We start from the raw sequence: 26,032 nt of genomic DNA, 5'->3' as shown, positions 1-26,032 counted from the left end.
ACGACTTTAATGATAGCCGTGCTTCTATTTTTTCATGTTCAATTTGTATCCAGGTGCATCATGAAATTATTAATTCTATCGATTTTTAGATTCTATTACCTTCTCTATGTAAACAACATATAATCTACCAATAAGAACAGTTTAAAATAGTTTATATCCAGTTATTCACCTATTACATTATTTTATTTCATTGGTTAAGATTATTAGTATAACACTGAATAAAAGCAGTTACAGAATACATTGTCTTTTTCCTGATTTTGATGGTTTAGCAATAATTACGATTTTTCCCATAGTTCATATTAAAATTATAAACTTGAAATATACTGAAAGACATAAAAAAGCACACATCAATGATAAATCTATCTGCCTCATAAAATTTTCAACCTTTAATGGTAAATATCATTAAGGGTATGTTGTTTTTCCCTTCCTCAAAGTTTTCATAGCTATATCTACCTCTGTACACTATACACATTCACACACATTGTGTAAAATAAGTAGACTCTTTATATACATATTAATCTTTACCTGTTTTTTCACTTAACAATAGGTTACAGATAACTTTATAATTTAGCATATTTATAGAATAACTTCACTCGTTTAGTAGCTAAGTAATATACCTTGCCTGGGTGTTCCATACGTCCACCAATTTCCCCGTTAGTGTACATGGAGTGTCCTTCCTGCCTTCCTCCCATTAGTGCTGAAACATCTGTGTATATACTTTCATAGATACGCATATACTTTTAAAACTTTATATTATGGCAAATTTGAAGCATATACTAAAGTATGAAGAAATACAATTGTGAATGCTCATGTGCTTGTCACCCAGCTATGATCAGTGAGTGGTCATTTCAGTTTTATGTGTACTTGTACCCACTCTCTTCCTGCAACAGGGTTATTTAGAAGCAAATCCCAGATACCATATCATTGTGTCCTTAAATATTTCAGTATGTGTATTAAAAATAGAAAGTCTATTATTTAGAAATGTAAACATAGTACCATTGTCATATCTGAGAAATTAACAATTCTTTTAATACCAAGTATCCAGTCAATGTTCAAAATTCTCTGATTGCCCCATTCCTGCCCCCACATTTTTTCTTTCAACCTGGATTCAAAGAAAGTCTGTATATTGCAATTGGTTAATATGTCTCTTATGTTTCTACTAATCTATAGGTTTCTTCTGCCTTTCTCTACTTTTCCCTTTCAATTCATTTGTTGAAGAAATTGTGCTGTAGAATTTCCTCTTGTTTGGATTTGCTAAATGAATCATGTTCTTTTGTTCTCTGTATGTTCTATAAATTGGTTATGTCTAGAACTAAACTGCCCAATAGAATAATCACATGTGACTATTTTAAGCTAATTAAAGTTAAACCAAATTAAAATTTCCTTAGTTACACTCACTATATATCAAGTGCTTAATAGTCATGTGTGGCTAGAGACTACCATATCGAATAGCACAGATATACAGTATTTCCATTATTCTAGAACAGCAATTTTCAACCTTTTTCATCTCATGGCACACATAAATTAATTACTAAAATTCTGGCACACCAAAAACATATTTTTTGCCCATCTGACAAAAAATAAGTGTAATTTTGATTGATTTACCAAAAAAATTTCGTAATTACCTACCTGTTTTCCTCCAAAGTGACTTTTTAAAAAATCGGCTGCCTATATTTGTATGTAAGGATTTCTGGTACCAGGAATTAACCAGACACAACCTTATTATGCGACGTGACCAATAAGATGCAACTGCTATGTGACCTATATATTTAAGGTTTAAGAGATGGCATTCACACTGGGTGGCTATTGTTGTGTTGGCTGTCATTTTTTAATTTGACAATCTAAGGGAAAAGAGGTCAGTGGCCCTGACTTAATAGTCAGGTATTGCATGTTTTACAAATTCTTGCGGCATACTGGTTGAAAATCCCTGTTCTAGAAAGTTCTTTTGGGCATCAGTAGTCTAGAGGTTTGCTTGTAGTCGGGTTCTCTTTTTTTGTGGGGAGGGGGAAGAATTGTCTGTCGTATTTTGTTCATCAGGAGGCTTGTGATGTCTAGTTATCATTCTTTTTATAATTTTAGCAGCCATTGATGATCATTACCCAGATACATTATTTCATTGGAGTTTTCAAACTGGTGATGTTCTGATTCCCCAGTTATTAACTGTGACACTTCAATAAAGAGAAACCATAGAGCTATGTAATCTTAAATTTTTTGGCATAAATATTTCAGGTACTGTCTTGTTTTTAATCTTGTGTCTTTTATCATTTTCTTTTATCATTTCTGATAGTGTTGTTTGTGCCTTCCCTTCTCTTTTCATTATCTCCTCAGAGGTCGTGTATCTTAATATTTAAAAATAACTTTGGCTTAATTGGTCATCATATATTGTTTTTTACTTACATATTTTTATATCTTTATCATTTCCTTCTTTCTACTTTGTGAATAGTATTTTCTTTTTACTCTTAAGTTGGATAATTAGCTCATTACTTTGTATTCTTCTCTTCCCATATAAACACTTTTTATTTTCTGTTTTAATAATGAATTTTGAGAACAAGTTCTGTAGGAAATGGATTTGAATTTTAATTAAGACATCACTTATGACAGTACATAATCAATTTTAGTATCTGTTTTATGTGTATTTTAAAATAATGGATACTCTCTACTTTCTGACTGCATGTTTCTAAATGTATTTATAGAATAAGTTTAATTCTCAACATCATTGCTAATATTTTACCTCTTGATTTACATTGTTCAACACAGGTGTGTAAAAATCTCATTAGGATTTTGTGTTGACAAAATCTCATAATTCCATTAGTTTTTGTTTTTCACTTTGGAGGCTATACTATTTGGAGTACACCAGCATTAGATGGTTACATATTCATGTGTTATTCCTTTTATTATGGTGAGTTGCTCTTTAACACTAGATGTTTTTGCCTTAAATTCAGCTTTTTCTGATTTGGTATTACAACAGGCTTACTTTCAGTTATTATTTGCCTGTTACATCTTTTCTAATCCTTTATATTTAGTCTTTCTTGGGGTGTTTTAGATTTCTGTCTCTTTAAAATTCTCACCTGAGGACATGTTCATTGATTTTTAGAGACAGGGAGAGAGAGAAAGAGAAACATCCATGTGAGAGGAGAAACCTTGATAGATTGCCTCCTGTATGTGCCCCAACCTGGGATCAAACCTGCAACCTGGATATGGGCGCTGTCTGTGAATCGAACCCATGGCCTTGCGGTGCTGGGGACAATGCTCCAACCAACTGAGCCACACTAGGGCCAGGGCTAGATTTCTCTTTTTTAAGCCTACCTCAGATTCTCTTTTAGTAGGTGCATTTTATGAGTTTAACCTTATTGTAATTATTTATGTATTTTGATTTATTTCCACCCTGTTACAATTTATTTAGTGAGTCCTATTTACCATTTTTTCTCCTAGGCTCTTTATTTCTCATTTCCTGATATGGTTCCATAAAACTTCCTCTAATTTTTTCCCCTCTGCTGGATTGGAAGGCACACATGAAGTTTCTGTTTTTCAGTGATTCCTTTTAAGTGTTTAAGCTCCTATGTGTTATATAAACATGAATTTTTAAAAATAAAACCTATAGTTATTCAGTATGTTTACCGTCCTCCTGACTGCGGAAAGGACTGTAGTGTACCTTAGTACCCACCAAACAACCCCCATCTTGGTGTTGTTGCCTAAAGTTTTAACTTTGCCCTTTTTTAACATAGAAAAATGGTTACTTTCTCAGTCAATTAATCAGATTTACTGATACTTTGTCAATTTCTTTGTTTCTTATATTCCCATGCTTAAAAATTTTTTTTTCTTGACTTTACTTTTTATTTTACTGAAATACACCCTTTTAATATTTTGCTTTTTGTTTACTATCATTTTTCTAGGTCTTTCCCCTTTTCCTGAAAGAGAAATTTAAAAAATTGCTATTATATTTGATACATACAATGAACACACACACACGTACATGTACTCTGTAGGTGTGTTATGAAGCCTCACAGTGGATGAACAGCGAGTAATTCACCACAGGCGTTGCCAGGGCAGTTCCCTTGACCTGCGTATAACCCCTTCCTTCCTCCCCAAAGGAAACTGCTAATCTGAATTTAGTATTTCTCATTCTTTTGCCTTTAAAAACACACATTGGGTTTTTAAAAATAAGTTTAATAGATTTAGATTTGCTTGTATTTGAACTTTATAAAAATATTATCACGTTGTTCTTTATTCAAAATCATGTTTCTAAGACTTGTTAGTGTTACCTGGAGGAGCTATTTTTCTGTTGTAGCCGTGAGTAATACAACATTGTTGGCACTACGGTGTGTTTATCCATCCTCCCATTAGTGGGCTTTTGTGTTTTCTTTTTTGATCAATAGTGGTGCAGTTACGAGCGCGCTCGTTCATGTCAACCTATGTGCACATTCAAGAGTTTCTGCAGGGCCTACCCTAGGAGTGGAACTGCTGGGCTGTGGACTCTGCTGTCAGGCATCAAGCTCACAAGCTCCATTGGCTTAGGGCGCTCGCAGTCCAGCACCCTGTGGCTTAGCGCTTCTTGCTAGTTGGCATTTCTGGTCTGTTTTTGGTCCGTGAAAATGTTTATGATTTTTGTCCCCAGGGACTTAAGTCTCTTTTATGCTTTGCAATGGGTTTGGAACAATGGGATGTGTCACTTGTGAACTTAAGGGACTGTCATGAAGTCACGATCATTTTCTTACATGTTTAGTGGTCAGTGTGGAGACACTTTCTGGAACTATAAGGTTGTGTCCTTCCTATGAAGTAGCTAGAGTTTTCACAAACTGTGTTTTTGTCTGTAAGGTCTAAAGAGAAGCAGCTTTACTATTCTGAGTTAAGTTTATATCACTGTTATTCAACTGAGGGTGATTTTGTTCCCTGGACATTTGCCAATGTCTGGAGATATTTTTGATGGTCACAAACAGGAGTTGAAAATACTACTTACATCTAGTGTCTAGAGGTCATGGATGCTGCTAAATATCTTCCAGGATAATTACCAGGATGGCCCCCCCACAACACAGAATTAATTAGTCCAATATGTCAATGGGGCAAGGGTAAGAAATCCTGATGGACATAACGCTGATCCGTCATTGTGTCCTGCAAGTACCAACATTAATATTTGATGTAATCAACATTTTTCCCTTTTTTCCCCCCTGCCACATCTTAGGAAGTGTGCCTTTGGAAAGTGTGGGTAATAAAGCTAATGAATGACTTGTATAATTTCTATGAAGTGTTCAATTAGTGTGAAATGAAAGATTAATTAACAAGAAGTAACAGGGGCTGATCCACTCAGTTGTATGAAAAAAGCTAGGTTTAATTTCTATTAATACCTGTAAATAAAATTCTGTAAGCGTTGGTGGGTGTTTTTCCTGTCCCGAGCCTCTCAGGACTACAGCTCTTTCCAGGCATCTCAACTCTTAACCAGGACTGAGTGGGAGGGAAGCATTCGCATCCACATCAGGAATAGTTGAGGGGGGATTTGGGCCATGGATTTCACTGAATTTGGGGAAATGAATGGACATACCTCCCACTGCCTGATTGGCCCAGGCTGCCCAATAAATGCTGATGAGCAGCAACTTTCCCGATTTGCTTGCTTTCTGCTCCAGGTCTCTCCCAGGCCCACAACCGCTGAAACCTGAGAGGGGCTCTGACAAAGGGAGCGAAGGAGGGGGAGGGTGGAGAAGAGGCAGATAACAGCCGAATGTAATCAGCATTTTATTACCGTCCTCAGGAAGTAGGAATAGGGGAAAAAAAGTAGGTTGGAGCAAGGAAAGTTAATTATGTGAGGTTATTTGACAGGAAATTACTAAATACAAACAGACAGAAGAAACACATTTTAAAGCAGGGTAGGAAATCTCAAGTTACTTCACTGTGTGTATTCAAAACCCCAAAGCAAATTCTGAAAATAGCAGTTCAAACAAAAGCTATCTTATCTGATAAAAGTCTTTCAAACACAAAGGGAAATTTATATATTGGACAGGCAATCTTAAAATAAACCGATTTTGTTGATAGCACAGCAAATTTAATTGTGGGAAACCCCCCCTCCGATGTCTGAATTTATGCTGTAAATGTTTTGAATTTATTTTGAATCTGGCATTTCAGTTCCATAAAGGTGTGTGTGTATGCGTGTCGCCCTGGAATATCATGTGTGTGTGAAATGAAATGAAAATACCTATATTATGCTCCTTTATAGTATTTAAAATTTTTTTAAGCTCAGTGTTCATTGTATTTGCAGGAGAGTGTTAAATCATTAAAGCACAACGAATCTAAAAAGTGTTGTCTAAAATATTTATTTACAGAGGTCATATATTTTAAATGTTTTAATTATTTTGTAATTAATATAACATTATTTGTAGTTGCTTGCAACAGTTGGGAAAGTTTGCAGAATTTTTATAAACTAGCCAAACATATTTGGTAGTGTTTTTCTTTAAAAAATGAAGTGATTAAGGAGCAGACCTTTTCCTACCCTTAATTACTTCTGGTTCTCTAATGGGCTACCACTGAGTGGTCATTGTTAAAGACTTAGAAAGGAAGGCCCAAAGTGGTCGTTGAATTTCTGGGCCTTAGTTAAGGCTGGCATTGTCCCCCCGCCTTGAAAAATACATACACACGTGTGTATTTATTTATTTACATTTATGTATGGCTTTTCTAAGGAAAAGTATAAGAAAGTTTATTTTCTAATTCTTCAAGGATTTTTTTTTTTTTTTTAATAGTTGAGATATTGAAGAGTCATGTCATAGAAATAGTGTCTGGGTGAATGTAAAATCGCACAGTCTGTGGATAAAGTTACACATTCCAAGTTCAAAGAAAAAGCAATATTTTGAAAACATAAATGGAGCTCAAAGTCTGCATTCCTTTTAAAAGGCCAACACCTGTGGAAGGAATGCAGGTTTGTTTCCACTTGACCTTCAACTGTGGAGCTGGGTGAGGTGCTTTAGATCTGATGGTGGTCGAGTGGGAGTGCCACTCCGCACAGCAAGGTCTCCCGGGGCAGCACCTGTCCTGTCTGTTGTCAGGAAGGGGAAATGTGGCAACAGTCAGGAATGGTTAGAGAGTGCCTCCTAACCCCTGCTTTGAAGAGCTTGCTTTGTATGCCACAAAGTCCCACGGTGATGGATGAGTGGGTGTAGATAAAGTGAAAGAAGCCATAACCCCTCTAAGCAATCAGGCTTGCATTTTACAAGTCCTGGGAAACCCCGGGCAGACAGTGTGAGTACACTTAGGCTGAGTCCTGTGAGCAGCAGTTGAAGATAAAGACATCATTGATGTTCCAGACAGATCCTCATCATGCATAAATCATTTCCTTGGGATGGAATTAGCTGCCTTGAGTGGTGCTTCTACTCCTTTAGGCTGCTCACATTAGCTCCACAGTTGATGTGGTGTCTGGACAACCAAATGCACCGTTCAGCATTGGGAAGAAAGCTACGTATAGAACATTTTTTTGGAATAAGGTTTTTATAAGTCCATGCAACTTTCGATGGGAAAGTATACCCGTCTGGCTCATTTGTTGTTGAATAAACAACTAAATTAATGAAATAAACAAGTATTTCTTAATTGCCTTCTGTGAGCTAGGATCTGTTGTCAAGGCTGGGAACACAGTGTTGAGCCATAGCTGATATTGTCCCTTCATCTTAGAGTACATAGTTGACTGTCACCTAGTCATACCTCCTCTATAGTCAGGCTTTGTGATCTTGGGCAAGTAACAGTTCTCTCTACCTCAGTTTTCTTTGTGTAAATTAAATGTTATTTGCCCCCCTCTGGATGACCCATAAGATCCTGTTCAGAGCTAATATTTTCTGGATACATACTTATGTTAAATATTTTTATCCCCATGGCTTAGCGTGGTACTCTAGCAAGTGACTGAGTCCAATGGTACTGAATAGATCGGTGTAGATGGTTATATTCAGACCAGAATCATTGATTAGGTTTCCACATGGGCTTGTTGCCTTTTCTGAGTTGATTCCACTTTTGTATGTGCCAGCCGTTTGACTGGTTCACACATGCATGTGGTTTCTTAAAACTCGCCGTTATTTTAAAGAAGAAGCATAGATTTCCATTGATGCTGGAAACATTTCAAGGGTTCTGAAGCATGATCTTCAAATACAAAGGATCATCATAACATGTAATACTCTGCTGAGACACTAGCCCAGGGCAGTTGATTTGTGTTTAGCTGAAATTCAGCACTAGCCGACAGAACCGTGCTTGGGATAAGGGTTATTGAAGTTTGGATTATTGGTAATGTTGATGGACTCAACCATTGATATCACCTGATTTTGTAAATAAAGTTTTATTGGGACACTCCTTTATGTATTATCTATGGCTGCTTTGCGCTGTAAAAACCACAGTTGTGAAGGTGGGACAAAAATCCACGTGGCTTGTAAAACCAAAACTATTTAGTATTTACAAATTTTTTTATTCCATAATGAGAAATATTAAATGGAAAATTCCAGAAATAATTCATAAGTTGCACACTGTTCTGAGTAGTGTTAAGTCTTCCGCCATCCCCTTCCATCCTGCCTGAGATGTGAATCATCCCTTTGTCTGGTGTCTCCGCATTGTATACGTTCCCCACTTGTTAGTTAGGAGCTGTCTTGGTTCTCAGATCAAATGTCTCCGTGTCACAGGGCTTGTGTCCCAGTAGCCCTTATTTTACTTAATAATTACCCCAAAGCACAAGAGTGGTGATGCTGGCCATTTGGATATGCCACAGAGAAGCCATGAAGCACTTCCTTTCAGTGAAAAAGCGAGCACAGTACAATAAACTATTGTGGTCTCTCAAAACTTTTGTTACAGTATATTTATTACAGTTATAATTGTTCTATTATTATTAGTTATCGATCCCTTATGTGCCTAATGTATAAATTAAATTTATTGTGGGTTTGTACATATAGGAAAAAACATAGCATATATAGAGTTCTGAATTCTCCTTGGATTCAGGCGTCCCCTGGGCATCTTGGAACATGTCTCCTGAGGATAAGCAGGGACTAGCACATGTATAGAGCCATGTGTACAGGCTTCTAGAGGACAGGCCTGGGGGTAGAAGCTCAGACAAGGGTCCTGGGGCGACCCCCACCCACTACAGTCCAACTTCACAGTTTTCCGCTCCATCTGGTCCTGCCCGAGAGAAAGACATGTGCAAGGACGGGTTGTGTAAGGCAAATAGCTTCCATCCTAGGAGTGCAGCAGGTGAAGTGATACAGTCGTGAAGCAAGTCCAGATGCAGGAACAGCAGAAGTGCAAGGGGCAGACCACCAGTCATCAAAGTTGCCCCCCCCCCCCCCCCCGAACCTGGCTTTCCTTGATGGGTTCTGCTCCTTTCCCTGGCATTTCATAGACTCTTTTCCTTCTTCCCAGGGGATTTTATAATTAAATGAGATAAAGGCAGGAAATCTGTAATAAGTACTAACTTCCATGTATGCCAGATTAAAAAAAAAATGCATGAAAAAAACCCCAGCCGGCAAACCCGGTCTGGTGGGAAGAGATCAAAGGGCAGCCGCCTGACTGGCTGGCTGAGGGCTCCTTTCCCAGGAGGCCCACATCCTGCCCCTTCTGAGTGGGGACAGCCAAGGAGGAAGCGGCGTGCAGCGGCCTGAGCGAGGGCAGCCTCAGGGACACGGTCTCAGCGCCGGGGCTCCAGGAGTGTGCCTGTGAGTATGGGAATGGCGAACACACATCTGCTTGTATTCATAAACACGGCTTCAGGAGGCGCGGTTTTAAGTTACCACTCCCACCACTGCTAACCTCCCCCTTAATCCAGTAAAGATGTCAGGTCCAGATAGACCTTGGGGGGGGGGGGGGCCCTTTCTGACAACCCCATATCGAATAGCCAAAGAGCCTGAGGGTTGGGTTGCAACAGGAATACCCTAATCTTGATTTCATTGTTTTTCCTCTCCCTAAAAGGGTGGGATTGGGTTTGGAGGTGGCTGGAGAATCTGCAATGGGGTTGCTGACACCATGTAAGGAAAACCTCCAAGGCTGCGATTCCCATTTGGAGGGCTCAGCAAAAGGGCCAGCAAACAAGCCTGCCTCTGTTTTCTGATCCTTCCCGCTTCTGCCGGCGAAGCCTACGGGGGCAGGCAGGCGGCTGCGCGGAGGGGCTGGGCCGCTCTGGGGAAGGGAAGCTGAGTGCTGGCCGTGCTCTGCGCTGAAATTATTACCTGCGAGAGCAAGCAGGCCAGGCGACTGCCCGAGGCTGGGGGTGTGGGGACCCCGCCCCTGCCGGACTGTCAGCACTCTGAATGTCCACAGTGGGGGATTTATGCTTCCTCCCTGGCCTTTCAGTGCTCCTGTAGATATACTTAGCCATGACAATGCTGGTTTGGGAATTTCCCTGGGATGGGCCAGGACTTGTTTCCAAAATAACACCTTTCAAAAAGCATGCAGAGACTTAGAAATTAGATAATTGTGTGATATTTATAAAATGAATTACGTTGTGCTCACAAAGTCAGGACAGCTGTTTCTGATGCTGAAGTAAATAACACCTTATGATTCATTAAGGTTGGGGGCAAAGAGGCTTTTTACAAAAGTTGCTACTTTCCAGCTGAGTCTCTGCAAAAAAATTTAGACAACTCACAAAGTAGGTAATAGAGTTTCAAGTTAAAATGTTTGTCTGCCTGTGCATTGGCATGGCTAAGTTGTTCTCTTTCACTCGTAAAACACTTAGTGAGCATTTAAAATATGCTTATACATGTATGCAGAGAGACAAAGATAATGCTTTACTGCTCTCAGCCTCCATGAATTCTCAGCCTAGTGAGGGAGACAGATGTATAAACAGATAATTGCAATACAGTGAACTAAGTGCTAACACAGGATAAAAGGAATGCTATAATGGTATGAGAGAGATCCATTTACAGTGCAAATGGAAAGGGGGGAACAGCTTCACACAGGAAGTGACATTTGAGCAGTATTTGATGGAAGGGGGGGGACTTTGAAAGCAGACAAGGATGTGGCCTTCTTTCAGCTCCTCTTATTCACCAGCCTCTTCTTACCCCAGGGCCTTTGAACATTCATCTCTCTCTGTCTGGGAAGCTTCTCCCATCTCTCTTCCTTGGTTCAGTCCTTTAGATTCCAAATCCCATGTTACTTCCTTGGCAAGCCTGACTTCTCTAAGTCAGATCTTCTTTATTATAAGTGCTCACTCATCACGCACCTTTCCTGCCCAGCACTTACCACAGCTGCACTTTTACATTATTTGCATGGATATTTGACTGTTTTTTCCCCTAGGCAGAGACTGTGTCTTTTTGCTCAACTTTGTTTTTTGACTACAGAAATAGTTGTTGAATGAATTAGATGAAGATGCATTCCAGTGTGAAAAAACAACAGGTGGTTAGGAATGCTGGATCTTGGGGTGTGTGAATTGTGAGAAGCAGAGGGTTAAGCCATTTAAGGAACTTTGAAGGTCTAGCTGTTTATATGCTAGCTCATTTAATATTTTTCGGTATAAAAAGACATTTTAAAGATCTGTCTCTTAATTGTTATATTGTCAGTATCAGGTGGGTTAAGTTGAAGATGATTGTTAAAAATATTTTTAAGAGATTGTTTGCATGTGGTTTTGGGGCTCAAATATATATATATATTTTTAAATTTTTTTTTAAAACATATTTTTATTGATTTCAGAGAGAGGAACGGAGGAGGAGAGAGAGAGATAGAAACATCAATGATGAGTCACTGATCGGCTGCCTAGCCCGCAACCCGGGCGTGTGCCCTGACCTGTAATTGAACCCCGATCGCCTGGATCCTAGGTCGATGCTCAACCGCTGAGCCATACCCGGCTGGGCTAGATATATTTTTCAAAAATTGTGATTAAGGTATAGCATACATACAGAACAATAAACAGCCCATGATCTCACAGCTGGATGAATTATGACAAGGTGAAAATACACATGGATGTCCTGGAGCCTGGACTGTAAAAATCAGTATGTGTACTGAGTCAGAGTGGAAGGATGAGATGGAAGATTCCCTGCCAGACTCTAAAGGGCAAGCTTTCTAGAGAAGAGAGGAGAGGGATTCTTTTATTTATTTTTAAAATATATCTTTATTGATTTTAGAGAGAGGAAGGGAGAGGGATAGAGAAATATCAGTGACAAGAGTCATTGATCAGCTGCCTCCTGTACGTCCCCTACTGGGGATCGAGCCCACAACCCTGGCACGTGCCCTGACCAGGAAACGAACCGCTATCTCCTGGGTCAGAGGTTGATGCTCAACCCCTGAGCCATGCCATCCAGGTGGGAGGGAGGGATTATTATAATGCTTCCAACTCACTCATGAACTTGAGAAAGCGATTTGAAAACAATGCAAACCCCACCGTCTCCCATGCAGCCCCAAAGGGCTGGAGAGTGCAGGGCCCAGGGTGAGCTGAGGTGCAGAGGGGCATGAGGATTGCTTTTTCTCCAAAGAGCCATTGACATCTGTCTCCTCACCAGGAGCACTGTTTATCTTAGCATCTTCTTTGGTGTGGAGCCTAGGAGATGAGTTTAGATCTTGTTACCTCCACATTCTGCAGGAAGCCGAGTTGACCTACGGTCTTCCAGTACACAGCTGACTTTGGAGTTGCCTGTGACACAGTAGTGCTGGAATATCAGGGCCTGAGTACTTGGTCTGTCACCTAGTAGCTGGATGTTCTCTAGTCACTTTTAGTTAACTTTTGTATCTCACTCTATTTATTAGGTGGAGATGATAACGCAGTTTGATTAATAATAGAGTTACTATGAGATTGATGCATTCATATATGTAAAGTGCCTACAACACAACCTAGCATATAGTAAGCACTCAATAAAAAGAAAGGCTCTCTAGTTAAAAAGACCTTCTTGTTTTTATCTTATAGTGATGTAGGTATCCCTAATGGACTGCGACAGTAATATGAGGACTTCCAGAGACAAGATCAAAGGAGACACCATAGTATAACTTGGGTAGAGGAAAAAGGAGACACCATGAAAGGAAGAATGGTCTTTGTAAATGATACTAAAAACAGGACCTGTTTTTCTAGACTAGGACTTTATATATAAAGATGATGGAGTCACAGATATGCGTGGAATGCATCTCCGGATGAAACAGAAGGGATGCACATTGAGAGGAAATATCAATTTGATCTTGAAGGTTAGAAGCTAGCATTTGTGTTGGTGGCTGGGGAAGGGGGTGCCATAAGGAGACTAAGAACGGGGAAGGTTCCAAGAATGATCTAGGAAGAACAACCTTAATTCCTCAAAGGAATAGCGGGGAAGGGAGATGAGTATTTATGACTCAGGTGTCTAAACTGAATGCAGGGCATGGCTTAGAGAATAAGAGAATCTGAAATTTACCTGGATAGATAAAGTCGGTTGTCTAGGTGGCACTGAGGTAGAGTAGAAAGGTACTGGTTCTCGGATACGGTAATGGAAAGACAGGAGATAGAAAGGGAGAAGACACACACGTATGCATGTATGAACAAATGTCTTTCTACCACATCAGGTACTGTGTGCAGAAATTTCCACTTATTTAGTTCTATTCTGAAAACTGTCCTGAGAACTCAATATCATTAGCCCCATTTCGCAGACAAGCAAACTGAGGCTGAGAAAGTTAACTGCCTTAGCAACATGTTCAACACTAACTGGGGATTAGACCTAAGGCCGAATTTTAACCCAAGACTCCTTCAATTCTACTATATTGAGGAGGTACTCACCTGTATTTAAAAACAACCTTTAAACTTACAGATAGAAGCCCTGAAGACAGCATTTGGGAGACAATGAAAGGTAACAGAAAGAAGTGATAATATTGTGGTCATACACCAAAGAGTGCCAGGTCAGATGGAGGAGGTTTTGTATGATGGTTTTTGAAGCTTGAGTTACAAAACTAACATAGTAGAATGACATGAGGGAGGTGAGACTTAATATGTCCAGACCTTTGCAACGAATCTCCTTTTTGCTAGAACAGCATGAGGTAAAATCTGGACTTGCCTTTTGAACAGTATTATCCCTAGAATGTCAAGTAAATAACCAAAGGACTTTGGTGTACAAAGTTTAATTTAACAAATAAAGAAAATTCAAAATTGTTTTGAGGTGGCAGAAGCCTGGGTAAAAGTTACATTATTTCGAAGCTCAGAACATGGGAGAAAAGAGTTAGGTACAGTTTCAGATGCCGAAGGGCCAAGAGATTTTTGGTTGAGTGCCAGTTCTCATTGTGTGTAGCTGTCCCTTGTAATGTTTTGTTTTTTAGACCATGAGTTTGAAAAGTCAGTGCCTGTGGGTGTTTGGACGGGAAGATGGCTTCGTATGTGTAAAATCTGCCCTAGCCTTTAAGAGCAAGATTCCACTTAAAGAAGACATTCGAACTGTATTAAAAGCTTTTTATTAGCTAGAATGTTGAGGTATTTTGTTCATACCACAAGTCAGGCCTTTCCCACCCAATGCTCCTGTAGTTTATTTTTAAAATCTTAAATGGAGGGTTTTCTGCTTGTTTTTACTAAACTCCATTATGTCAGTTGGGGCCCATTGCTCTCTCGTCAAGATATAATTCAATGGATATTTATGTAAAGGCTCTGGTGTGCAGAATACTATGCTAAACGATGTACAGATCACTGGTGCAAGAGTCTCAGGGAGATTATGGTGTAGTGATAAGTTAAAGAAACCCAACAAAAACCAAATGGCCATCAAGGGTGATTTCAGCATTTTTCCTTTCAGAAGAATGATGAATATATTCAGTTGTGTGCAGTCAGGGATATAACCAGATAACCTCTACACCAGACAATGGGTATACTCTATCTTTTCTGCTTTAGAAACTAACACAGTGCCACATACAAAATTGACAAAAGTAGGCACATAATAGGTGATCAAGTTTGTTAGGGGAGCTTAACATAAGTTGTGAGGTCAGAACAGAGATTTTGTTGGTTTGGCAATGATGGGATGGAAATGTAAGCTATTCTAAGGGCAAGTACAGGTGAATATAGAGCTCCAAGTCATAGAGCATTTCTGTAAAGGTGGATTGGTTAGTTTTTGTGGTCTATGGGGACGTACTTTTGAATTTTAAATAATAATTGCAATTTCATATTTTCTGTATTTCCTTTTAATGCCATTCAAGTCATGGGAATAATTTTTGAACAGGACGGATCAAGCAAAGACTAAAGATACTCTTCAATCTTCAGATCTTTAATCTGATATTTTCAGATCTACTTAAATACTCATTGGAAAGCATTGTGCACCAAGCTTTCATCTGGGATTATTTTCCTTCTGCCTGAGAGCTCCCTTTAGGATTTCATTAGTTCAGGTGTTCTGGTGATAAGATCCCTCAGATTTTATTTATAGGGCTGTGTTTCTGAAGGGTGTTTTCACTGGTTACAGAATTCTTGGAAGTTATTTTCTTTCAGTGCATTAAAGATATCATTTCTGATACCATGTCTTCTGGTTTACCACGATTGTGTTGGGAGTCTGTTGGTCTTATTTTTGTCATTTGAAAGTATCCTTTCCCCACCTATTAAACCCCCACCCCCGAGGCTTTAATAGTGTTCGCTTTGTCTTTGTTTTCCAGCAGTTGGAAGGTTTCATTTTTGTCTTTGGTTTTCAGCAGTTTTACTCTAATGGTCAAGGTGTGCATTTCCTTGGATTTACCTAACTCAAGGTTTGTAGCACATCTTGAATCTGTGGCTTGATTTCTTTGATTAACTTTGGAAAATTCTCAGCCATTATCTCTTTAGATATTGCTTTTACCCTCACTTCTTCTGGGATTCTAATTCCATATATGTTAACCTGGGTTTCCTATGTTGCTTTTCCTTTTTCTCTCTATGCTTTAATCTGGATATCTCCTCCTGCTGTAGCAACCCTGATACAGGCAGGGATTAGACTATTCCAGATGTAGTCTATGGCCTTCGTGAGGTTGCTCAATGTCTGATTTATTATGCTTACTCCTTTGGTTCAGCCCTTTGGAATCCTGTGTTGTTACCAGGAGCCCTTTTCCTTAGCAGGCCATGACCTTCAGTTTTTACCTGCCCACCTCTGAGACTGCAACTTCTTGGCCTTTTGACTGCTTACAGTAGAATCTGCAAAGGTGTTAAAACAGGAGGTCAGTGTCAGGCTCCCAGAACTCCAGTCATGGCCCTTCAAATCTTTGTGCCTTCGTAGTCCTCTACTCCCTTCAAACAGAGGCTGTGTTACTAATGTTTTCCCCTGGTTATTTGGTTCCATGTTGAGAAAGTTGGTCTTATCTAATCTAGTTTATTATATTGAAGGAGAAGTTCAAGTACTTTTTTAAGGTGGTCTAATTCTAGGTGTTTTGACACCTTGATACTGTGTTCCAACAATTCCAAATGCTGACTTGCCATTAACCTGGCTGCCCTTGCCTATTAGAGGTTTTTGGTCAAGTTATTGGAAATTTTTTCTGTGGCCATAATAAAAGCATCACAGTGTCATATGTTAGCATTTAAAGGTAGAGTTTATAAATTTTGCTTGTTATCTCATTTAATCTTTACAGCAGCCATATGAAGTCAAACATTAAATTGGGTCTATATTAATTTATCTCTAGTTAGTGAAATGAATATTTTGGAAAATGGGGATGGAGTGAAGGGAGTATTTGAAAGGAATTTAGAAGATGAGAATTTTACAAGACTTGGTGACCCACTGATTGTGGAATGAGAAGGGAGTGATCATTTTTTCTTGAGTAAACTTACAAGAAGGTGGTTCTGCTCTAAAGAAAGGGACTATATTATGAGGAGAGTTGAGGTTTGGCAGGGTCAATACTAAATAAAGAAAATTAGTATTGAATTGTGCTCCCAGAAGCGGGGAGTTACTATTGCAGAGTGAAACTATTATTGGACATGTTAAGGATGAGTAGAGAAGGGAAGGAGGCCGGGCAGTGTTGGGGGAGAGCCCAAAGTAATGCAGCTCTCTTTTCCCTTCCCCTGCCCTCCCCCCAAGTCCTATTTATTGAGGGCTTACAAAGTGCAAGGCACAGTGCTTTGTTTGTATATAACATTCTCATTTAATCTTTAAATCCTTTAAGATAGTTACATTGTGATCCCATTTTACAGTCTTGTCCATATGTCAGGTGTTGAGGCCACTGCCTCAAATGAAGTCAAGTGGTGAGGCATGAGGTTGATTGTGAGATCGATGCCTAGAACTGAAACGGAGTGCTTTAGCATTTCAACCTCAACACAACTGGCCAAAAAGTGCACTTTTTTGAAAGCTTGTGTAGGCAGTAAGGGATGGATGAGAGGCTGGATGGGAGGTGGAGAGAAGAGAGCATGGGAAACAGTTGGGGCTACTGCAGTGGAACCAGCAGGAAGAGAGGATGAGGCTGGTGTGAGGTTTCAAAGCTAGAAAGGTCAGGACTTGGTGACTGCGAAGATGTGAAAGGCGAAAGAGAGACAAGTCATAAAGAAGCTTTCAAGCCTGGGGACAGAAGTTCCCGCTTACTGCTCTTTCCTCCTCTGTCCTTTGCATTCCTACTCTCCTAACGCACCAGGCGGACGCCTCCTGTCCCTTAAGACTCCATTCAGTGCCTGCTCTCAGCCAGGCCTTTCCTGCCACCCCTCACTGCTCCTCCTGCCCTAGGATGTGGCTCTTCCCTCCTGTCGCAGCTTGCCATGAAGGCTGTACTTCCAATACAGTGGTGTGATTCTCTTTTTCTTTCTTTCCTTCCTTCCTTTCCTTCTATGTTCTGTAAAACGAACAAACTAACCTCCCACCCCCCAAACACCACCTGTTTTTGGAGAATATGTAAAGTGGGCAAAAGTAGATTAATAATAATAATAATACAGTAATTAATAATACAAGAATAAACTGTTTTGCTTACTCAACATCTGTGAGCCTATTTTTGTCTGCTCCTGTATTTACCAAGCACTACATTGAGCTTTTTGGGTGCAAGGGTGTTGATTTATTTTATTGCTGTTATCTAATGTATATTACATACTGAATAAGTGAATAAACAAATGGGAAATCACGGTGCTAGTTGCAGAAATATGTATAAATGAACCAAGTGCACAGCAACCCAGAATGGAAGCCAACTGTAAATGATAGGATTGTTAGTGGTGATCCTTTTTGTCTTTAAAAAAATGTCTGCATGGGCTTTAGTATATTTCACCTGTCACTACTCCGTAAATTAGTAGTCAGCTTCACAAACTGTGTATTTTGAAACAAAAATAACCAAGAAAGAGAAAATCAACGAAACCTGCTCTATGAAGCTATTACATATCTATGGGTCCTCATTCTCTGTTAACTTCCTTTTTCTTTGACAATTGCATGTATCACTTTTCGTCCAAATATTTGCTTGTTAAGGTTCTGCTTGGTAAAGGTTCTGATGAACTATAAAATGCCCAAATATTGGACAGTAGAAGGGAGAGAAGGAGAGGAAACACTTCACTGAATGACTCATTTGGTCTGTGGAGTTGAATATAATAGAGTCCCGGGAAATGACTGCTAGTTTTGGGCAGTAGACAAAAATGGGACTGCACAGAGCTTGGAATTTAAGAGCGGAGCTATGGAACGAAGGTGTACCAGAATTCATTCACTTAGATCTAGGTTGAGAAGTTTTATATTGGGAAAGAAATGCCAGTAAAAACAACTTGCCACCTCATCTCAAATCCAGCATTATGTGCTTAAAAATTATGGCGCTGTGGTCATTAGCTGGCAGGCAGACCTTCCCGGCAGGTTCGCCTTGTGGTGGGAACTTATACAGGGCCATTGCTGCAGCATTTTCATCCATCTCCTGGAGAGTCTCTCTCAGCTCTTTTTAGTTATTTGACTATCTCTAATAATGCAGGAAGGTTAGCATGTGCTTAATAATTTTTAAGCTCCTGGGACCAGGCTGGAATTGATTTTATCTGCAATTTGTCCAGTGACAAGCACACTGTTGAAGAAAAATAAATATTGACTCTAATTTTTATTGGATCATGACCAATTATAAATCAAAGCCGTGAAAAGAGTTTAAGTAGCTCTTCCCAATCCCTGGGACTCATAGCTCTCTGTTATCATTTGACCAAAGGTGGTAGCTGGACACCAGTGGTACCCTGGGGTGGTGAGCTTAAGGGAACTTAGCCTTGCCCTTCCATCTAGCTTTAAAATGTGATGTTGCTAAAAGACTAGGGAGAGTAGACTTTTCAGTTTAAATCTCTCCTTCTCTCTCAGGTAGGCCTCCAAATTTAGATTTCATGGATGAATAGGTAACCTTAGTGAGTGATTTGAGACTATAGTACATAAAAATGTGTCAATAGTTCAGGATGACTGATAGCCCCTCTTGTAACCAAAGCCACCTGCAATTTTTTATAGTCCTGAAGCATAAGCCATCTTGAACAGATAATCAATTCTACTGCACAAACAGTCACTTCTGTTTACCAAAGGGGCCACTTTCTTTCCCCAAGCAGGACTGTATAAAAAAAAACAAACCCGCCAACCTACATAATCCAAATTATCAAAACTCCTGAAATATTGGAGCACTGTAAGGCCAGCTGTCTGTCTCCTCTCTATACTTTGTTCCTTTCTTCCATTATGAGTTAAAGAATAGGGGAACCATTTATGCAGCTATAATTCAGGTCAGTGAGAACGTCAATGACATGTTCATCTGTATACATGCAAATACACACACGTGAGTATTTCAGCCCTGGTATTATTTTGTGCCCAGCTTTTGCCCAAAATTTTGGTCTTTAAAGCATTAGAAGAAAATTAATTTTCTCCTTAAAAGAGTATCAGATTGACCCTGGCCTGGTAGCTCAGTTGGTTAGAGCATCGTCCGATACATCAAGATTGTGTGTTCAATCTTTGGTCAGGGAACGTACAAGCATCAACCACTGAATGCATAAATAACTGGAACAACAAATTGATGTTGGTCTGTCTGTCTGTCTCTCCCTCTCTCTCCCTCTCCCTCTCTCTCCCTCTCCCGCCCTCTCCCTCTCCCTCTCCCTCTCTTGCCCTCGCCCTCTCCCTCTCCCTCTCTTGCCCTCTCCCTCTCCCTCTCTTGCCCTCTCCCTCTCCCTCTCCCTCTCCCTCTCCCTCTCCCTCTCCCTCTCCCTCTCTTGCCCTCGCCCTCGCCCTCTCTCGCCCTCTCCCTCTCTCGCCTTCTCCCTCTCTTCCTCCCCCTTCTCCTCCTCCCTTTCTCTTTCTCTAACTTCCTCTCTCTAAAATCAATAATTTTAAAAATTAAAAAAAATTTTAAAAATTGAAAAAAAGTATCAGATTGCATTGAAATAATAGCTTGTCTACAGCAGGAATTAATTTTTATTCAGCTACTTCTGCATATCATTGAATTAAAAATTGTTTGAGTCTGAATTTGAAATCTGAATTTCATGAAAATATTCTTATGAATTAAAGTTTTTTATTAAAGCAGACTTAACTTACAGATAAAAATTTCATCTATTTTTTTCTCATCCATTAAAATGCCATTATACTGTAGAATTATCGATGCTGCATTTCTTATTCATTGCTTCCATGTGATACACACAGTGTCATATTTGCCATTAAAATATTGAATGGTATTCAAACACAGGCGATGTCATTCATTTATCTCACAAATATTTATTGAGTGTTGAGTAGGTGGTGGGACTGGGGATACAGTATTGAATAGAACAGTTAAGGTCCCTGCCCCAGCAGCCAGCTGGCAATTGAGAATGTAGGTTATTAGGAGCTAGTGACTTCAAGTCTAAAATTTTCTTAGTAGCAGTTGGGCCACTAACAAGTAATCTTGAAGGAATCACTAAACCTCCAAATTTCACAAAGGGGGGAAAAATCAATAGTAAATGATTCTGGCTTGTTAGCCATAAAACATTTTTTTCATATCTGGATTTCAACTTGAGACATAGTTATTACTTAGACGCAGGCACTTTTGTAGTGGAGGGCAGTGTCAGATCCATTGGTGTGTGTCCTTTCCAGTTTCTAGCATACAGCTGAGAAACTACATAAAACTCTCATATATAGACTTTTTTTTTGGTGTTTTTTTTTTTGTTGTTGTTTACCAATTCCAGGTGAAAAGTCAACTTGGAGACACTTTTTTTTTTTTTTTTTTTTATGTTAACTGGCCCCAGGATCCTTCAATGACCTGGCGAATTGCTCCCCATTCTCAAGTCACTATTTTCAGGTGCCTTGATGACCTAAAGCAGTTGTTCTCAAAGTTTGGTTCACAGGCCCCTGAGGTTCCTATGACATTTTAGTGGATCTACAAGGTCCGATATATACTTATAATAATATTAAGATGTCGTTTGCAGTTTTTACCTTATTTCTCACATGTGTACCATGAAGTTTCCATTGTACATTTGGAGCCTCTGCCTAACTCAGTGAATCTTTTTTTTTCTAAATGACCAGTGATTGATGCTACAGAACTGCACATGGGGAAAGATCAATTGCTAAATAGGTCAATGGATTTTAATATATCAGAGTAGGAAAAGTTCACTGTGGATTTAGAGTCCTATAAAAACTACAGTTGTTGGGTTTGGGTATATTATCAAGGAAAAAAAATCCAAAATTATCTGAAAAGGCTATATAATATTATCCCTCCATTTTCCAACTGCGTATCTATGTAAGAATGGGTTGTCTTTATGTACTTTAACCAAAATATCACAACTGATTGAATGCAGCAGATAGGAGACTCCAGCTGTCTTCTATTAAGCCAGGCATGAAAAACTGCAACGATGTAAAAACAGGGCACTATTCTCACTACATGTTTGGGGAAAGCTAAGCATTATTTATAAAAACTTAACATTTATGTTACTACTAATGGGTTTCTAGAGTATATTTTAATGAATTAATAAATATTAATGATTAGTTTTAAGTTGTAACATGGTAGATATTCATAGATATAACCTACATGTAAGAAAAAGAAAAAGCTCTTTAGAGTCCACAGTAATTGGTAAGATTAATAAAGAGGTCTTGAAATTAACCAGTTTAAGAGCCACTGATGGGAAGGAATGCTTCAGCAAATGCACCTTTGGAAAGTTAAGTGTAGAAGTGAGAATTTGCAGCCGTTACATCGCCTGGGCTGCAGGATCTGCTCCGAGTAATCATTTTGAAGCAGCTTCAGGAAGCTTAGATTGAGTCTCCTTAATGGCTCAGGGCTTCCCGTTCTGTGTGCGGTGACAGGGGAGGGAGACAAAAAACCGGTACAGTAATTTAGTCAGCAGAGTCCATTTTTAATCTCCAATCTCCTGTGTCCCAAAGTCATGAAATCCTCTAGGGCCATTTAAGGGTTTCAAACTACGGGTGCCGAAGACGGAGCCTTTTACAAGGCCGACATGACATTTATTCTTGGAGGTGCAGCTCGCAGCTCCGCATGCTAAAAGGAAATCAAAACTGCTTATCTGAAACATCTTCATCCATTTAGAGAGGAGAAATTCCGCTCGCTCCACCTCCGTCCCCGCAGGAAGCTACACCCAGCTGCCTTCTCGGGCTGGGCTCGTTCTCAAGGTCACCTATGTAATTTTCCCCCAAGCTTCAGTGTCCTTAGTATTCTCGGAGATAATAGCACCAAGCCCATCAGTCATCATTTCCTGGTCCTCAATTTTCTTTTTGGCTTCCTGCAATTTTAATCCCAAGCCTCTGCAATTCCTTTCCATGGAGGCTTAAGTGGCCCCATTTACAACCAATTTTCAGCTAATATTTAATGTATTCTTTTAAGATAAACCCAACTTTCTCGCTCTGCAGGCTTTGTACCTTCGGACCTAATGAAATCAAAGCCCTAGTAGTGGGCTTTGCCACTGATGTTTTTCATTTCACGATTTTTTAAGAAAAATAGATCTTTAGAAATGGGGGGTAGACATTAGTTCCTGATGGGCTAATTTCAGAGTCTAGTGCTGTCATTAGTAAAGGGAAAGAAATTACTCTTTCATCTGGGTTGCACATTGCACCGATTTTTACAAAAGGGGGGAGAGAGGGAGAGAATGAAGGTGGCGCAGATGAGAAAAGTCCTACATTTTTCTGGGGGCTGCTTCCTTCTAACGTTTTTGGGCCGTCTTATCTCAGGCCCCTTCTGTAAGCTGATCCAGCTCATGTCAGCCTGATACATGAACCATGCAAAGCTTGTTTCTAAAGAGATTTTAATTCCTGCTTGACAGGCTAGGCTGAAGCCTATGAGCGACAACAGGGGTTTTTTTCTTTTAAACGAGTGAAAGCCACAGTGCACCTGGTATTTCATTGAACACTAGATTTTTTTTTTTTTTTTTTTCTGGAGAAGGGAAAAAACCCCCACAGTTAAAGAAAGCTAAGCTTTAAGTAATAAAACAGCTTAGTTGGCCAGGAGTCACGTACTAAGGAAAGAGAGCCACCATTTTTGGGCCTGGCTTGAAGACTGTTTCTGTCCCTAATCCTCTTTAAATCTTTTAAGGGTTTTATCGGTTTTTTTTGCCGCCTTTCCATAAAATCATCTCATTTCTTTCACTTTTTTCTTACCCTAGTCTGAAATTTCACCCTTCATTAGCCCTGTGTGGTGCAGCATCGGAGTATCACATCACATAAGATAAACGACAACTTCTGACCCAAGATATGTGGGTAAACTGACCATGTCCAGTGTCTTGGTGGGTGGAGGGGAGGGGGGGGGAGCTAGAAACTGGGATCCATCCTTAAGGATTGTGTGAAGCCAAATCCAGAAAAACAATGAAGTGATTTAGGAGTTGCCTAAATGTCCTCTTGCAAATATAAAATGAGCTCTGTTTTATTTACGACCATAGCAAATTTCAAACAGCTTTCAATTCCCGCCGGCAGTGAGAGTCTCCAGCAACATTAAGGCCCGAAAGCAAGGGCTTGGGCTCTGGTGGTGGAGAGCGTGGTGGCGGGGCCGTGACGGGGGTGGTGACAATGGGAGAGCTGTCGTTTGTTAACTGAGCACTGGAGCCAGGCTTCGTGTTCAGCACTTTACATACTCCTTCCTCACCTCATTTGCATGCCAGCTCTGAGGACGCGGGGCTGTCATCTCCGTTTTACGGGGGAGGAGCACGAAACTAGGCCACCAGAAGTTGGAATGACCTGCTTAGTGTCGTGCTTCGTGGGAGCTTCGCGCCAGAGCTGAGACCTTGTTGCACAGAGTTGGTTTCATCAGCTTTTTGACAGAAACTATTTACATCAAGGGAAAAAGAGCCACTTAGGACAGGAGAGTCCAGCCTCATTTGCATAATACTTTTGTAAGCACTGTCTTAATCTTCCCGGCCTGCCGGGGGTGCATGGCCCTGTTGGCCCTGGGTTGCAGTTGTTCACACTGCGGGACTGGGGTGATTGACGCTGCTTAGGGTGACTTGGAGGAATTTCGGAATATTAGCATAAGGAGCGGTTCCTGGGTATGTGAGCTCTGTTTTCAGTTGAGCATTTGAGTGTTTTGTTGATGTTCTCATGGAAGAGACTGTTCCTTTCTGATTTTTCAAAGGGGGCTTGCTGCGTTCACGGATATCCATTCTTCTCACGGGGCCTCACAGTACCCCATGGTTCTCAGTGGACGTATCTTAAAATGGATGTTAGCTATTTGGAGGACATTTCAAAATCAGGAACCTAACGGGATTGTGCCTTGGTGCTCATTGGCTCTGTGACCTTGAGTAAGTCCTGTGACCTTTCTGGGCCCCACTTTTCCCTTCTTAACTCTAAGAGGGTGGGGTGTTCAGTGAGGATATATTAGAATTTCTGCTATGTGCTTTGAAAAAGTTGCACCTTCTTGAAATTTTTATTACTCAATAATATAATAATAATATTTACACTTCAATTCTTGTAAACATAGGAATAATTGTATATCTTACACACATTGAAAGACGAATGAGAAGCCATTGGAAACCAGCTTTAAACTCTGTTTCCCCAATGGCAAGGAAACGAGGTGCCGTGTTGATATATTTAGTCTTAGGGCCTAGGCTATGTTTTTATCAGGTTACTAAATCTCGAAAACTTGTCATTGCCAGCCATCCTTCCTTGCTTCCTTAATTTCTTTCTTTTTAAATAATTTAGTCAAAAAGCCATTAGGCAGGTCTGAGCGAGGAGGCCCAGTGAGGCCAATGAGTAAATATATTGAAGGTAATGGGAACCAGACTTCAGGCTGTCAGAAGACAGTTACAAATATGAAAAGGGAGAAAGCTAGAGTGGACCCTGTGCTGTGAACTGGAATTTGAGATATTGGTGTGAACTGAAGAATTTTAATATGTAAAATTTTATAAATAGAATTTTCAGTATAGAAACAGATATTATAGTATATGTGTACATATATGTGAATATGTACATATATATATATATATATATATATATATATATATATATACACACATACATACACAAATTAAATGTGTCTATTTACTAACTCTGCTCACTGAAAGGGCCAGGATGTAGTGACATCCCAGTGAATATAAGCACATTTAATGTCCAGATCTTAGACTCTAAATACCAGTCTTTGCTAACAGGGACCACAGATCCTTGGAAAAAATGTCTGGTTCTAGGACTTTGGGAGGGAAGGTGCAAAATGAGTTTTGAATATCTTGTTGTGCAAGAAAATGTAGATGTTTTCAAAGAATAATGGGAAGATGCCAAAAAGACACAGCAGCCAGCTTGAAGGAATTCCCACTAGGCAAACCTGGGAATATTTGAGCATCAAAACAATAATATTATTGTAGATTATAGCCACTAAAACAAACCAGGCACCATGGGGCCATACTGATATATAAAAAAATACATGAATAAGTGGGGGAAAGCGGAGGTTTTTCCTTAAAATAGGATGCTGTCTGAAAAATAGAAAGACTTGAGATTAGAAAGATGGTGATTTAGCGATCATCATCAAAATTCAGGTAAGAAACATCAGCGGATGTTAAAACTAGTGAGTGGAAGTTGGATGAAGATCAGGGTATTTGTGTAATCGCAGAGTATCTGTCCACAAATCCTTATTATCGAGGGCAATACAGTAACTCTTCTGGAGAAACTTGGAAGACTCAACCCTAGTCAAGTAAGTGATCAAAGTTACTGTCACCAGTGATGTGACAAACTGACATCATGTGTCACTTGATGGGATGTAATCAGAACAACACAGCATTAGTTCCCCAAAATGTAATCCTTGAATTTTCTCATGAGAAAACCTGACTAGTACCAGTGGGGAGGCGTTCTGCAAAATAAGTAAC

At 39.8% G+C, this 26,032-nt stretch overlaps 1 long non-coding RNA gene across 19 annotated transcripts in view; it reads left to right on the top strand.

Moving 5' to 3' along the window:
- The window catches only part of LOC308560206, a 363,790-nt gene that overhangs the window by 204,846 nt on the left and 132,912 nt on the right, over window positions 1-26,032 (top strand). The window contains exon 1 of one of the 19 annotated variants that reach the window (XR_013999294.1): window positions 9,573-9,659. The exons of the other annotated variants lie outside the window; for them this stretch is intronic. This is a non-coding gene — a long non-coding RNA (uncharacterized lncRNA). Of the gene's footprint in view, window positions 1-9,572; window positions 9,660-26,032 lie in introns of those variants that run through there. 19 annotated transcript variants of the gene reach the window in all.

This window comes from Miniopterus schreibersii (genome assembly GCF_964146895.1).
Source record: "Miniopterus schreibersii genome assembly, chromosome: 8".
NCBI lineage: Eukaryota > Metazoa > Chordata > Mammalia > Chiroptera > Miniopteridae > Miniopterus > Miniopterus schreibersii.
The sequence above is the reverse complement of the archived record's forward strand: the minus strand, read 5'-3'. Positions and strand labels throughout refer to the sequence as shown.